Raw genomic sequence first — 17158 nt, forward strand, 5'->3', positions numbered from 1 at the left:
GATTACTCTACCCAGCAAGCATCTCATTCAGATTCAACGGAGAAATCAAAAACTTTACAGACAAGCAAAAGCTAAGAGAATTCAGCACCACCAAACCAGCTCTACAACAAATGCTAAAGGAACTTCTCTTAGTGGGAAACATAAGAGAAGGAAAAGACCTACAAAAACAAACCCAACACAATTAAGAAAATGGTAATAGGAACATACATATCTATAATTACCTTAAATGCGAATGGATTAAATGCTCCAACCAAAAGACACAGACTGGCTGAATGGATACAAAAACAAGACCCATATATATGCTGTTTACAAGAGACCCACTTCAGACCTAAGGACACATACAGACAAAGTGAGGGGATGGAAAAAGATATTCCATGCAAATGGAAATCAAAGGAAAGCTGGAGTAGCAATATTCATATTAGATAAAATAGACTTTAAAATAAAGACTGTTACAAGTGACAAGGAAGGACACTACATAATGATCAAGGGATCAATCCAAGAAGAAGATATAACAATTATAAATATATATGCACCCAACATAGGAGTACCTCAATACATAAGCCAAATACTAACAGCCATAAAAGGGGAAATTGACAGTAAACACAATAGTGGCGGACTTTAACACCTCACTAACACCAATGGACAGATCATCCAGACAGAAAATTAATAAGGAAACACAAGCTTTAAATGACACAATAGACCAGATAGATTTAACTGATATTTATAGGACATTCCATTTGAAGCAGCAGAATACTTTCTTCCCAAGTGCACATGGAACATTCTCCAGGATAGATCACATATTGGATCACAAATCAAGCCTTGGTAAATTTAAGAAAATTGAAATCATATCAAGCACCTTTCTCAACCACACTGTTATGAGATTAGAAATCAATTATAGGAAAAAAGCTGTTTAAAAAAAAAAAACACATGGAGGCTAAACAACATGCTACTGAATAACCAAGAGATCACTGAAGAAATCAAAGAGAAAATCAAAAAATACCTAGAGACCAAAGACAATGAAAACACGATGATCCAAAACCTATGGGACACAGCAAAAGCAGTTATAAGAAGGCAGTTTATAGCAATTCAATCTCACTCAAGAAACAAGAAAAATCTCAAATAAACAATCTAACCTTACACCTAAAAGAACTAGAGAAAGAAAAAAAAAACACCCCAAAGTTAGTAGAAGGAAAGAAATCATAAAGATCAGAGCAGAAATAAATGAAATAGAAACAAAGAAAACAATAGCAAAGATCAATAAAACTAAAGGCTGGTCCTTTGAGAAGAGAAACAAAATTGATAAAACTTTAGCCAGACTCATCAAGAAAAAGAGGGAGAGGACTCAAATCAATAAAATTAGAAATGAAAAAGGAGAAGTTACAATGGAAACTGCAGAAATACAAGGATCATAAGAGACTACTACAAGCAACTCTATGCCAATAAAATGGACAACCTGGAAGAAATGAACAAATTCTTAGAAAGGTATAACCTTCCAAGACTGAACCAGGAAGAAATAGAAAATATGAACAGACCAATCACAGGTAATGAAATTGAAACTGTGATTAAAAATCTACCAACAAACAAAAGTCCAGGACCAGATGGCTTCACAGGTGAATTCTATCAAACATTTAGAGAAGAGCTAACACCCATCCTTCTCAAATTCTTCCAAAAAAAAGCAGAGGAAGGAACACTCCCAAACTCATTTTATGAGGCCACCATCACCCTGATACCAAAACCAGACAAAGATACTACAAAAAAAGAAAATTACAGACCAATATCACTGATGAATATAGATGCAAAAATGCTCAACAAAATACTAGCAAACAGAATCCAACAACACATTAAAAGGATCATACACCATGATCAAGTGGGATTTATCCCAGGGATGCAAGGATTCTTCAATATATGCAAATCAATCAATGTGATACACCATATTAACAAATTGAAGAATAAAAACCATATGATCATCTCAACAGATGCAGCAAAAGCTTTTGACAAAATTCAGCACGAATTTATGATAAAAACTCTCCAGAAAGTGGGCATAGAGGGAACCTACTTCAACATAATAAAGGCCATATACGACAAACCCACAGCAAACATCATTCTCACTGGTGAAAAACTGAAAGCATTTCCTCTAAGATCAGGAACAAGACAAGGATATCCACTCTCACCACTATTATTCAACATAGTTTTGGAAGTCCTAGCCATGGCAATCATAGAAGAAAAAGAAATAAAAGGAATACAAATTGGAAAAGAAGAAGTAAAACTGTCACTGTTTGCAGATGACATGATACTATACATAGAGAATCCTAAAAATGCCACCAGAAGACTACTAGAGCTAATCAATGAATTTGGTAAAGTTGCAGGATACAAAATTAATGCACAGAAATCTCTTCCATTCCTATACACTAATGATGAAAAATCTGAAAGAGAAATTAAGGAAACATTCCCATTTACCATTGCAACAAAAAGAATAAAATACCTAGGAATAAACCTATCTAGGGAGACAAAAGACCTGTATGCAGAAAACTATAAGACACTGATGAAAGAAATTAAAGATGATACCAACAGATGGAGAGATATACCATGTTCTTGGATTGGAAGAATCAATATTGTGAAAATGACTGTACTACCCAAAGCAATCTACAGATTCAATGCAATCCCTATCAAATTACCAATGTCACTTTTTACAGAACTAGAACAAAAAATCTTAAAATGTGTATGGAGACACAAAAGACCCCGAATAGGGCTTCCCTGCTGGCGCAGTGGTTAAGAGTCTGCCTGCTGATGCAGGGGACACGGGTTCGTGCCCCCGTCCGGGAAGATCCCACATGCCGCGGAGCGGCTGGGCCCGTGAGCCATGGCCGCTAAGCTTGCGCATCTGAAGCCTGTGCTCCGCAACAGGAGAGGCCACAACAGTGAGAGGCCCACATACTGCAAAAAAAAAAAAAAAAGACCCCGAATAGACAAATCAGTCTTGAGGGAAAAAAACAAAGCTGGAGGAATCAGACTCCCTGACTTCAGACTATACTACAAAGCTACAGTAATCAAGACAATACGGTACTGGCACAAAAACAGAAAGATAGACCAATGGAACAAGATAGAAAGTCCAGAGATAAACCCACACACCTACGGTCAACTAATCTATGACAAAGGAGGCAAGGATATACAATGGAGAAAGGACAGTCTCTTCAATAAGTGGTGCTGGGAAAACTGGACAGCTACATGTAAAAGAATGCAATTAGAACACTCCCTAACACCATACAGAAAAATAAACTCAAAATGGATTCGAGACCTAAATGTAAGACCGGACACTATAAAACTCTTAGAGGCATAGCAAGAACACTCTTTGACATAAATCAGAGCAAGATCTTTTTTGATTAACTTCCTAGAGTAATGGAAATAAAAACAAAAATAAACAAATGGAACCTAACGAAACTTAAAAGCTTTTGCACAGCAAAGGAAACCATAAGGAAGACAAAAAGACAACCCTCAGAATGGGAGAAAATATTTGCAAACGAATCAACAGACAAAGGATTAATCTCCAAAATATATAAACAGCTCATGCAGCTCAATATTAAAGAAACAAAAACCCAATCCAAAAATGGGCAGAAGACCTAAATAGACATTTCTCCAAAGAGGACATACAGATGGCCAAGAAGCACATGAAAAGCTGCTCAACATCACTAATTATTAGAGAAATGCAAATCAAAACTACAATGAGGTATCACCTCACACCAGTTAGAATGGACATCATCAGAAAATCTACAAACAACAAATGCTGGAGAGGGTGTGGAGAAAAGAGAACCCTCCTGCACTGTTGGTGGGAATGTAAATTGATACAGCCACTACGGAGAACAGTATGGAGTTTCCTTAAAAAACTAAAAATAGAATTACCATATGATCCAGCAATCCCACTACTGGGCATATACCCAGAGAAAACCATAATTCAAAAAGACACATGCACCTCAATGTTCATTGCAGCACTATTTACAATAGCCAGGTCATGGAAGCAACCTAAATGCCCATTGACAGACGAATGGATAAAGAAGATGTGGCACATATATACAATGGAATATTACTCAGCCATAAAAAGGAATGAAATTGGGTCATTTGTTGAGACGTGGATGGATCTAGAGACTGTCATACAGAGTGAAGTAAGTCAGAAAGAGAAAAACAAATACTGTATATTAACGCATGTATGTGGAACCTAGAAAAATGGTACAGATGAACCGGTTTGCAGGGCAGAAGTTGAGACACAGATGTAGAGAACAAACGTATGGACACCAAGGGGGGGAAAGCCGCGGGGGTGTGGCGATGGTGGTGTGATGAATTGGGCGATAGGGATTGACATGTGTACACTGATGTGTATAAAATTGATGACTAATAAGAACCTGCTGTATAAAAAAATAAAATTCAAAAATTAAAAAAAGAGAAAAAACAAATATATATATTAACACATATATGTGGAATCTAGAAAATGGTATAGATGAACCTGTTTGCAAGGCTGAAATAGAGACACAGACGTACAGAACAAATGTATTGATACCAAAGGAGGGAAAAGTGGGATGAATTGGGAGATTGGGATTGACGTATATACACTAATATGTATAAAATAGATAGCTAATGAGAACGTGCTGTATAGCACAGGGAACTCTACTTAGTGCTCTGTGGTGACCTAAATGGGAAGGAAATCCAAAAACGAGGGGATATATGTATACATACAGCTGATTCACTTCGCTGTACAGCAGAAACTAACACAACGCTGTAAAACAACTGTACCTCAATAAAAGTTAAAAAAAAACAAAACAAAAGAAAAAACAAAGTGAGCCTTTTGACTTAAATACAAATTTCTCCAAAGAAGATATACAAATGGCCAACAGCATATGAAAAGATAATCACCATCATTGGGAAAATGCAAACCCAAACCACAGTGAGATTCCTCTTCACCTCATTAGGATGGCTATTATAAAAAAACAAAAAGAAAACAGAAAATAAGTGTTGACAAGGATTTGGAGGAATTGCTACTCTTCTGCATTCCTGGTGGGAATGTAAAATTGTGCAGCTGCGATGGGAAATATTATGGTGATTTCTCAAAATATTAAATACAGAATTACTATATGACTTAGCAATTCACTTCTGGATGTCTCCCCAAAAGAACTGAAAGAAGGGATTCAAATAGATATTTGCACACCCATGTTCATAGCAGTACTGTTCACAATAGCCCCCAAAATGGAAATAACACAAATGTCTATCAACGGATGAAGCGGTATATACATACAGTGGAATATTATTCAACCTTAAAAAGGAAGGAAATTCTGATATGTGCTACAACATGGATTAACCTTGAAGACATTATGCTAGGAGAAATAAGCCAGACGCTGAAGACCACATATTGTATGACTCCATTTATATGAAACGTCTAGAAATGGCAAATCCATAAAGACAGAAAGTCTGGCGGAGGGGGAATGGAGAAAGACTGCTCAGGAGTACGAGGTTTCTTTCTTTTTTTTTTTTGCGGTACGCGGGGCTCCCACTGCCGCGGCCTCTCCCGTTGCGGAGCACAGGCTCTGGACGCGCAGGCCCAGCGGCCACGGCCCATGGGCCCAGCCGCCCCGCGGCATGTGGGATCCTCCCAAACCGGGGCACGAACCCACGTCCCCTGCAGGCGGACCCTCAACCACTGCGCCACCAGGGAAGCCCATGAGGTTTCTTTTGAGGGTGATGAATGTTTTGGAATTACAAGGTGGTGATGGTTGCACAACCTTGTGAACATACTAGAAATCACTGAATTGTATACTTTAAAAGCATGAACTTCATGATAAGTAAATTATAGCTCAGTTTTTTAAAAAATTCAAGTAGTTCCAACTTCATGAAGACTTCCCTGAGCATCCTGGTTAGTTAACCACTCCCTCCTATGCACAACCTTTAGATCACACCTTTATTGTAGACTTATGTAACTTTTTGTAATATACCATCTCTTCTGCTGATTATGAGTGCTTCTAGACAGGACTTTGTCTTGTCTGTGCCTGTATCCTCAACTGGCCACAGTGCTTAAAACTCAGGACGGTAGATAGAGGTTGAATTGGAAAGATTGTCTACTTTCCAAGACTTTACCATACACAGCAATATTGAGCGATTCATTTCTTGGATATAACAAATATTATTTACATACTGTGTGTAAGACTTTAGTGATATAAAAACAAAGATGCATAGTGTCTACCTTAGAGGAACTTAACAAATTTTTGGTGGAAATAATTGTACTTAAGTAAGTACAATACAAGGCAGAAAATAAGTACCATGTGAATGGCATAATGATCCACACCTAAGAGTTTGGCAAAGTAGAAAATTACTACCTTGGGGCTGATCAGTAAGATTTTGTGGAGGTAGAGGCATGAAAGTGATCTTTAGGGATGTAGCAAGATGTTAAAATAAAAGCTTCAGTTGAGGCACATTCCAGAGCTATGTGTTGGACCAAAACATAGATGGTAAAAAGGGGAGAAGGGAGAGGCAGGTAACTCTCAAATGGTCACCAACATTGATGGCATAAAGGGATGCGATAGGAAGCTTTTTGAAATGGATTTCTTTGGAAAGAACTACTGTGTATGAAGAATTCTACCCTCCTCACTAAGGGTGAATGAGGAGGAGAAGGGATATCCGCTCCTTATCTCAAACCAAAGGACAGGACTTTGAGGGAACCATCTGCGGAGCTTAATGTGTGTCTCCTACAGTTTGAGGGACACAGGTCTGCTGACTGGATCACACTGGAGAAATCAAAATGTCGAGGGCTGAGGTGTGGGGAGGTAGCTACACTCCCAGAGTCTGTCTGGGTGAATGGTGTTTCCTATGGACCAAATGAGATCCCTGAGGGAAAGGGAATTGACATGGTTATGCTTAGCCCCTGGTCGAAATGGCCTCCTGCAGGGGTGAAAGCTAGAAATGAACTGCTGCTGGACGTGTAGATGCTGCAGAAGCGGGGAAAGGGAAGGTCTCTGAGGAACCCATGAAAAGTCCCTCAAGAGGGAAACTGGCTTCAAACATCTGCAAGGTCCAGAGAGCACCAGCTAGATCACTTCCACAGCATCGATCAACCAAGAATTCTATGAATCCACGAATTCCCCTCCCCAGGCTCCAGACCCTGAAAGGGCCAAAAACAAGTTTGTAAGATGGGAGAAGAGAAGAAGGAGCATGAAAGGAGGAAAGAGAGAAGCCAAGAGCCCCTCTCCCCCCGATCTTCAAATTTCAGACTTCTAGCCTGCAGCCAGCTGAAGCTGGAGGAGAGGACACACTTCAACTGTAAGTTGAAGTTACAACAATTCTCATCTCGGACTCCCATTTAAATGCCTGGTTGACAGTTTGTGCCCTAAAAAGTGACAGCACTGTTATTACCTCTGAGGGACAACCTTTGTCTTTTCTAAATGTAAGAGAGAAATAGCCCCTTGGTGCAGACTTAAAAAGATAGTGCGAGACAAAAATGAATTTGCTTTAAGATTCCATTCTACCAGTTGTGCTCGTCCCATGTAACCTTTATAGGTAAAAATTGAAGAAGGAGCCTCCAGCAAAGGAATAGAGGTGACTGGATCCAAGCTCTACTTGGAAAAGGAAACACAGATAAACATACCCATCCCCGGGATGGGGATGCAGGAGGGCGGCTGGGACTGTAGACAAGGGGCTGCCAGGAAGGGCCTCCAGCACCAAGCTAAACAGTCATTTAAATACTGGATAAAATTTCAGGAGGTTTTGGTACTTATTTCACATATTAAGTACCCGAGATCAGGAAAACTAAGTATTTATTACATTTCAAATATAAAAATTCATAAGCATAAATGCAAATATACTGAAATATATTAACCATATCACTTTAATATAAAAATAAAATATTGCTTGAAGGAAATTCTACATAAAATAGTTTAATTAGGGTTTAAAATGAAGTAAAATTACAATTGTTTTTAAAGTGATATTAGTCTATCAACGATATCATCAAGCTGTGAAAAACTTTTCAGTTGCTAAAAAATTCTGAATGTATGCTGGTTAAGGGAATGATAAGGAGATAGTTATAAGACGTTCTTAAATATCAGTATTTTCTCTAGTCCCTTATCTTCAAACAACCCTATCTCTTGGTTAATAAGTTTGAGGAGATTTTTGGGGGGGGGGTCAATATTTTCTTTCTTTGCAGGGACAATATTTGTTTGTAACAAGCTGTTTTTGTCTGTTTGCTTCAAAGAAAGTATTTCTCACTTGTCTTCATCTTCCTGTCTCATCTTACATAAATGGAGATTCTAATGTGGACACCATATTAATACCAATAGTGTTCTGTTCCTATTCCATTTGTTGGAAATCTTTGTGATAGATAAGAACTATTCTTGCATTAGAAGCTTTGCTTTGGTGGTTGTTATTTTCTTCTTTTGCTTAAGGATTATGGAAGTATAGAAGATGGCTTTCTAAACAAGCGCACTTATATCTGATTCAAGATTTTAATGAAGCATGTCTCTGTGTATCAAGACATAAATGATTCAGACTTTTTAAACTCCAAAATAACCGTATCACACCAATAGAAATGCCAGTATTCCAGGACTTTAAAACAGCATGGAAGACCAGAGTGGTGGACCATCAAACACTGATATTGTAAATCATTCTTCCGTGGGCAATGTGGAGCCAATAGAGACATTTAAACAAGGAAATGATAAAGATGTATAGACACAGATATGACCGGTAAGAGTTGTATAGCGTATTAAGCCCACCTTCTTCTGCCAAAAGGTCAGCAACTTCAGCTTGAGTCACTGACATCACATAGGAAGGTGATTAATGAGGGGAAAAAAGCTGGGAGAGAGGCATGCAAACATCTGTTGTTTCCCCCTCATCATCCAGTCACACTTTTCTGGTAAAAACAATTCCGAGTCTCCTTTGAAGAACTACCTGTACCCTTTTTGCTCATGTGGGTGGGTTTGACTTCCTCTTCAACTCCAGAGATGGTTGGAAATGATTTCTTATAACTTAAAAAACACGTCTCATCTTGCAAATGACCGAGGCCCAGGACTTGTTTATATGGGGGGAAATCTTTGTTTCTAGATATACTGAGTGGTAAAGAGATAGAACTGCTATAGCCATTGTGTGACCCAGGGAGGAGCTAGGAGTCACCAGATAAAGTTTCACGGAAAACGCAAAAGAGTGAGAGATGGAGCTGAAGGCTTCAAAAGAACCAGAAACCATTATTATCTGAGCTTCTACCCAGCTAAGCCTTCTGAAGTTTTCAATTACATGGGCTAATTAATTCTTTTTCTTTTTTCATATTAAGCCAGCTTGAGTCAGTTTTCTGCCATTTGCAACAAAGTTCTAAATGATATTCAGGAAAAAAAAAAGCCATCAATCAGGACTGAGGTGATGGTAGGAAGAAAGACTTACGGGTGAGAAGTCATGAAGGAAAAACAGTTTCAATCTCCCATGCTACCATGTTGCATGGTATCATCCATGCAAAATGTCACACAAATTACTACCCCTTCCCCAATGAGTTGAGCAGTATAATATCTGTGGCTCATAGTGTAGGCTCAGATGTCAGACAGACATGGGTCCACATTCAGACTACCTAGACTCTGCCCTTAAGATCTGTGCATCCTTGGACAAGTTACTTAACTTCTGTTCTCTAACCTCAGTTTCCTTCTCTATGAAATGGTGATAGGACCTTCCACTTAAGTTACTAGGAGGATTAAATGACACACTGCATGAGAAAGATTTAGCATAACGCTAGGTATAATGTTATTGATAGTTTCTCTTTTCCAAGCTTGCTGGAGATTATCACTTATAATGTTATTGATAGTCTCTCTTTTCCAAGCTTGCTGGAGATTACCACCAGGGAAAAATTTTGTTGGAAGTGAAACTACCAATGTTACCTGCCTCCATGTTTATCTTACCTCCTTTCCCATCTTAATGGAAAGAGGTGACCCTTAATGAAAGAGGATTTCAGGCTCTCTCTGCCTAAGGCTGATCTTAGTTGGAGAGGTGACACATCTCCTGTCCAAGACTGATCCTTCCTCCTTTCTTCTTTATCACAACTCCCATTTCCTTAGCGATTTTGTCCCATCAATGATACCTTTTTGTGTTAATTGTCCCCCCCCCCCGCCCTCGCAGCTGGCAATTTTCTCCCATTTTGTAAAAAACTCTCCCAGAATAAAATAATCCCCTCCTATCAGTAGTTCTCGAAGTGTGATCTGAAGAACTCCTATATCAGAATCACCTGGGGACCAGCTAAGCCTCTGGTTACCTCGCCATCACCCTCTCTCCCATGTATGCTGTGGCTATTTCACTTTCCCATGTTCCTCAAATCTTCAAGAAGTACCAAACCTAACCCCCCACCCCACTGATTCTGCAGAAAAAAAGAAACTATCCCCCCGCAAACCCCTCTAATTCCCACACTATAAATGTAACTCCACTTATGCCTGTTCTTTCTTCTTTCCCACCTGTCAACATTGACAATATGTACCTTCTCCTTCTGAGGCTAATGACTTTTACATTTATTTCTTATCTTTTCCTACCCTCTTAAGCACTTCACTCGATTATCCTGTCTTTTGTATTTTCAGCCTCTCCCTATCTATAGCCTTCTTTCTATCAACATTTAAACATACATAGAAACTTATCCCATCTTCAAAAGGCAGTTCTTCCTTAACTTCCTGAATCAAACACGTCCCGATACTGTATTTGTTCACCTCCTCTTCTCAGCTAAACTTCTTGAAGATGTCTACACTTACTTCCCACTCACTACCCACTTCTATTTAATTTTCACCCCACTATTTCATTGGAACCGCTCTCACTTTAGTGACCAAAGAATATTTTGTCAAATCCAGGAGACACTTGGTCCGTCCATCACTTGATTTCTCAGTTCCATTTGACACTGCTGTCCATTCCCTTCTTCTTCGAACCTGTCTTCTCTTGGCTTCCTTGATACCTAAGTCTTTTCTATCTCTGCCACTCCTTATCATTCTCCTTCTCAGGCCTCTCTTTCTCTGCCCTTCCCTTAAATGGTGGTGTCCCTACATTACTGAGCAAGGGCTCGCTGCCTGATGTGCATAGAAGCCAGTACTATGGCACTGATTTTTGAGAAAAGAAAGAGCTTTATCACAAGGTCGACTGACAAAGAGACAGGAGGCAAGGTTTTCAAACCTGTCTCCTCAAGCCGGAGTCTGGGGTGAAATTTAAGGGGTTAGTGGAATTTGAAACCTGGATGGTGATTGGTTTGTTTTGAATTAGTCCATATGAACTACTCAAGCTGCTGGAAGTCAGCTTTTCCTTATTGAAGGACTTCTCACTTTGTAAAGGGCTCTGGTGGCAAGATTTCTATTCTTTGAGTTCTGTAGACTGAAGATTCTTGGTTCCAAGGTCATCCTGGAGACACAGGTTCCTGTCTTGCACAGGCACAGTGCTATCTCTGTAAAATAACTCCAGCTTTGATTAATCAACAACCTGTTTTAAGGAAGTTAAACCAGTTTAAGCCGGTGCTATTTCAGTTTGATTAATCAACAACCTATTTAAAGAGACAAAAACAATTGAAGCTGGTCGATGTTTTACGTACTATTTAAATTCCCCCCTTTTTCTTTGTACATTCCTCAGTCTTCTTTTTTTGGTACGCGGGCCTCTCACTGTTGTGGCCTCTTGCGCTGCGGAGCACAGGCTCTGGACGCACAGGCTCAGCGGCCATGGCTCACGGGCCCAGCCGCTCTGCGGCATGTGGGATCTTCCTGGACCGGGGCACGAACCTGTGTCCCCTGCATCGGCAGGCGGACTCTCAACCACTGCGCCACCAGGGAAGCCCCATTCCTCAGTCCTGAGGCAAATAGGGCAATGACCATTCTAGCTGTTCCTGCTGATTGGGGGTGTGAATTTTTATAACAGGAAGGAAATTGTTTTGCATTTAATTATAAATATTTGCAAATTCTAGCTTGAACTCTTGTCTTGAGCAATCATCATGTGAGTGGGGGAGGCCTTTTTAAATATACATGATAGACAGTAAGTACAAAATCTGATGAGTGAAAGGATTAACCCTGAGATACACAGAACTATGACTCCTAACTTTAACAGTCCTTCAAAAACAGACCTTACTCCTTTGGGAATCCATGTTATAGTATCTAATTCTTCTACAATTTGAGCTACTCATGCTACATGATCATTTTCAAAACTGCAATAATACTTTGTCTTAAGGAAGGGTTTCCCACATAACATTTCATAAGGCCTCATTTGGAGCTTCCCTCTAGGGGCTACTTTCACCCTAAGCAGGGCAACTGGTAAGACCTTATCCCAAGTTAAGTTGGTTTCTTGACATATTTTGGTGATTGTCTCTTTTAAGGTAGGATTCCTCTTTTCAGTCTTTCCCGTAGACTGAGATCTCCATGAAGCATGTAACTTTCACTATATTCCGAGGGTCTGAGACACCCCTTGAGTTATCTTGGCTATGAAATCTCCTCCACTGCCACTTTGAATAGAAAGAGGCAACCCAAAAGGAGGGATGATTTCTCTTAGTAGGCCTCTGTTACCTCAGAAGCTTTCTCTGTTCAGCACAGAAATGCTTCGACCCATCCTGTGAAGGTGTCCACAAATACGAGCAGATGTCTATTATTTCCCATGGTTCTTGGCGTAACAGTAAAGTCTACTTACCAATCATCTCCTGCTTTTGTCCCTCAGGTTTGCACCCCTTTCATTATCGGGCGTGGCCTGGTTTTAGGATTGTTTCTGATGCAGATCAGGCAATTTTTTATTACTTTTTGGATGGTCCTTTGAATTTGCGAACCAACAATAAACGTTTGTAGCCAATGATAGGTTGCATTCCTCCCATAATGGGCTCCTTGATGTAGATGAGTAATAATTCTTTCCATTAAATGCTCAGGTGTAAGCACTAGTCCCTATTCATTATAAATCCAGCCTTATTTGGTTGTTTGGTACCGAATACCATCTAAGTCTTCCGAGAGTCATCGTGAAATCCCCATTAGTCTGCTCTCTCTAGATCCATTTCCATTTCTGACTGCCTGTTTTAGAGCCCGGTCAGCCAAATTATTTCCTTTAGCTATATAACTATCAGTCTTTTGGTGGCCCGGGCAATGTGCTATGGCTACTTCTTTCAGCATTATAACAGAGTCTAATATGGCCAGTATCTCCTCTCCGTGTTTCTTTTCTTCCTGATATTAGTAGACCTCTCTTTCCATATGGCCCCATGGGCATGCACTACAGAGAAGGCATACTTAGAATCAGTATAAATGGTAACCTGGGGGACTTCCCTTATGTTCCAGTGGTTAAGACTCTGTGCTTCCACTGCAGGGGGCATGGGTTCAATCCCTGGTCAGGGAACTAAGATCCCACATGCAACATGGTGTGGCCAAAAAAAAAAAGCAAAAACACTATTAAAAATAAATAAATAAATGGTTACCTTTTCCTTAGCTCCAAGGTGCAGGGCTCTCATGAGGGCTATGAGCTCTGCCTTTTGGGCAGATGTACCTGGAGGAGGGCTTCTGCTTCTAGGACTTCCTGATGAGTTACTATTGCATACCCAGCCTTTCGAAGTCCCCCGTCCGTGAAGTTGCTCCCATCCATAAACATTTCCACGTCTGGCTTTTCTAAAGGCTGAACAGTCAGATCAGGTCTGCTAGAATAGACTTCTTCAATTTTTTTATGGTATGGAATATCTTATGGCATTCCGGAGTGCAGCCTAATGGTTCATTGTCATTTCCTCTAAGTGCCTCATATAGGAGTTTGGCCATGTGTCCAAAGTTAGGAATCCAAATATGACAAAACCCAGCCATTCCTAAGAATCCTTGCAATTGCCTTCCGGTGGTGGGTACAACCACCCTAGCTAATGCTTCCCTTCGATCCGGCAGTCAGTTTCTTTGTCCTTTTGATAACTCAAATCCTAGATATTTTACAGTTGGTTAAGAAATTTGCACTTTTCCCTTGGACTTTATATCCCTGGTCTGCCAAAAATTTTAAGTGAGGATTGTATTTTGGTCTGAAGCTTCCTTAGTTTTACTAGCATCCACATATTGAAGGAACATTCCCTCATTTAATTGGAGGTCCCTTAAATCCTTGGCTAAGGTGGGAGCGTTCTTAAATCCTTGCGGGAGTGCCATCCAACAATATTGTTGTCTTCTATTAGTCTCTGGATCATCCCATGCAGAGGCAAACAGTTCCTGGGACTCGGGACTTAGGGATATGCAATAAAAGGCATCTTTTACATCCAGAACTGTAAACCAGCAAAGGTCTCCAGATAAAGCTGCCTAAGGATTTGGCACACTGAATGTATCCTCTACAATTTGGTTAATGGCTCCCAAATCCTGCACAAAATGATAATCTTTTGTCCCGGGTTTTCATACCGGCAGGATTGAAGTGTTATATGGGGAATGACAAGGTCAGATTAATTGGGATTTAAGACAGGTGGTTAGCAGAGGCTTTATACCTCCTTTCGCATACCTCTTTAAAGGGCACTGCTTTAAATTTAGAGCCTTGGTGTCTCGACAGAGTTCTGCTACTATTGGGTCAGCCCAAATGTATGCTCTTACCTTTTGTAGAATTTCTTCAGGGACTTCTGGTTGAGGCTCGTCTCCCAGTTGTAATAGTGCAGCTTGGAGGGTGCAGGCTTACTTTTTCTGCTGAGAAAGTCATTTAATTTTGTTAGTAGACCTTGCCTCAACAAGGGAGTAGGGCATTCAGGCACATATGGAAAGCTGTGCTTTAAATATGCTTTTTTCCAATTATACAGATCAGAGATAGAAAAGGAGGAGGGCACATATACAGATCCCCTGGGTTGACCTTGGTCATTTAGACCTGTGGGAACTTGTCTCCATGGATATTGCCCTGCCTGAAGCAGAGTACCCCCTGGGTCAAACTGAGTACCCTCGCGGGTATGGGGAGGGGAGACCCTGTTGATTATCTGGTAAGGAAGGGTACAGGGCTGGGGCCAGACCTGGGGCTCTAGGAGGATTGCTGATGGAAGCCTTGGCAACACTCGGACGGATTTCCCCCTTCATAAGGCGGGGGAATGGCGGGAGGCACCAAAGGAGGAGACAAATGTAGTTAAGTTGAGATCATCACTGGCTCTGACTCAGGGAAAACAGGTTTTTTCTGAGGGCCTTCCTCTGAACCATAACTTTACGTATCTTCTGCAAATTCTTATTCTGATATAGAGACTCAGGTTTCGCTGCTGAGAACTGTTCAGCAGTTTTAACTGCTGAACAAAATAACTTAGAAAAAGCAGTCGAGGTCAAACGTCGTGAGCCCACTACCTGTGCTTGCCTACTCCTGAAGAAAGTTGATAACCACAGTGCAAGGCAGAGCTGATGGTAGGACAGCCAAGGGTTCTCCATCTGGGAGTTCCTTCTCTGAAGAAAAACAAGCCCTTCATGAAGTCTGAGTTTTGTAGCTGGCTGACCAGATTTCCTTCACTATATTGCTCAAAATAGTATGTGACACACACACACACACACACACATACACACACACTTAAAAGCAGTTCAATGCTAGCTCCTTGACAGCTTGGCTCATACAAAAGAGGGTTAAAATTCTCAATGAAGACAAACTAAAATGTGTCTAATTGTAAAAGACTCCTCCCTTGTAAGAAACAGGGATAAAGCTGATTTTGTCCCATTTCTCCTCTCTTTTGCAAACCAAGTCTAATTGTAAAATAGTCCTACAATTAGAAGACCCATTCTTGGGCCCTTTTCCCCTGACCCCAGTTGATACTGGGCCAGGCAGTGGTACAAAAGAAAATCATTTTCTTCTTTTTCATAACTCCAGTATACCATACACAGTAGGAAGTCAAATAGAACACCAAGAACATAATACATTAAAAATTACAGAATAAAAGCACATCACTAAAAGAACCATATTGTTATCAGAAAGGACAGGTACAAACAGAACAAAGCACAAACTTACTGATAGAGATCTATACCCAGATGACTCTAGTTATTATCTGCATTAGAAACATTATCTCCATCTTCAAAATACTTCAATCTTCTCAGGCCATTCTCTAGATGTATTTAAGAGCTATTTTCTCAAAAATGTTCTTGTCAAGTTTTGCTTGTGTTTTGGAAGATTTTTTGCTTTATTTTACAGTTGGCTAAATGTAGGCCAAGTTTGACTACTGTATTTATTTAAACTGCAAGTAATTATATATTGTAAAATCACTGTTTGTCCTGTTACTACCTTAACAATCTCAACTTTCCTAAAATATCTATTTGTCTAATAATGTTGCCCCACCTGTTTTGTTTCTCTTTAATCTGTCTTTCGTCAAATCACTCTAAAGACACAAAGCTTTGCTTTTTAATCCATGCTGACCTCCCATTTGGAAATTGATGATTTCTCCTAGCTCCCATTTCACTGATTTTACTCCTTATATTTCCTAATTACTTTTACTGTGCTTACTCTATTCCTTAGACTGATTGATATTATCATTTTTTTTTTCTTTTTTCCCCCTTCCTGTTACATTAGCAGGGGTACTGTTAACATTCCCCATTTTGGAAGTGTTTTCTCCTCAGGATAACCAGAGCAAAATGACAGGAAGCAGATTCGGCAAAGCTTTGCTGCAGTCATCCAACAGTTAACCCTATTGGCCAATTCCTCACAAGTAAAACAGTCACCGACAAACACAGACAAGCAGAGAAATCCAAAGACCGCAGGCTCTAACCCAGGGTTTGGGACTCTAATCCTTTGAGTACGTCAGCAGCTGTAACCTTTTATATGGGCTCCCTTAGGGTGGGGCTTGAACCCACAAACCTGAATTGCCTCTGGAAATGTTGCCACCAGAGCCCTTTGCAAAGTGAGAAGTCCTTCAATGAGAAAAACCTGGCTTCCAGCAGCATGAGTAGCTCATATGGACTAATTCAAGGCTAACCAATCGCCATCCAGGTTTGAAATTTCTCTAACCCCTTAAACTTTGCCCCGACGATAGATCAAGGAGACAGGTTTGAGAGCCTTGCCTCCCGCCTCCTTATCAGTCGACCTCAAGATAAAGCTCTTTTCTCAAAAGCCAGTGCCATAGTATTGGCCTCTATGCGCGTGGCACAGCGAGCCCTTGCTCTGTAACACTCAAGAGTCCTGTCCTAGCCCCCTGTTTCTCTCCTACTCGACTCACTCACCCTGGGAGTCTTAACCGCTCCTAATGTTTCAATTAATAGCTATGCGTGGA

General features: G+C 40.3%; 1 long non-coding RNA gene across 2 annotated transcripts in view; it reads right to left on the bottom strand.

Moving 5' to 3' along the window:
* Window positions 1-17158, bottom strand: part of LOC309827572 — a 67373-nt gene that overhangs the window by 47538 nt on the left and 2677 nt on the right. The window contains exons 2-3 of one of the 2 annotated variants that reach the window (XR_014297227.1): window positions 14535-14624; window positions 13473-13602 (exon numbers count right to left, since the gene is read on the bottom strand). This is a non-coding gene — a long non-coding RNA (uncharacterized lncRNA). Of the gene's footprint in view, window positions 1-13472; window positions 13603-14534; window positions 14625-17158 lie in introns of those variants that run through there. The other variant, XR_014297226.1, reaches the window with a different exon arrangement.

Source organism: Grampus griseus (assembly GCF_964374135.1).
Source record: "Grampus griseus genome assembly, chromosome: 1".
Classification (NCBI taxonomy): Eukaryota; Metazoa; Chordata; class Mammalia; order Artiodactyla; family Delphinidae; genus Grampus; species Grampus griseus.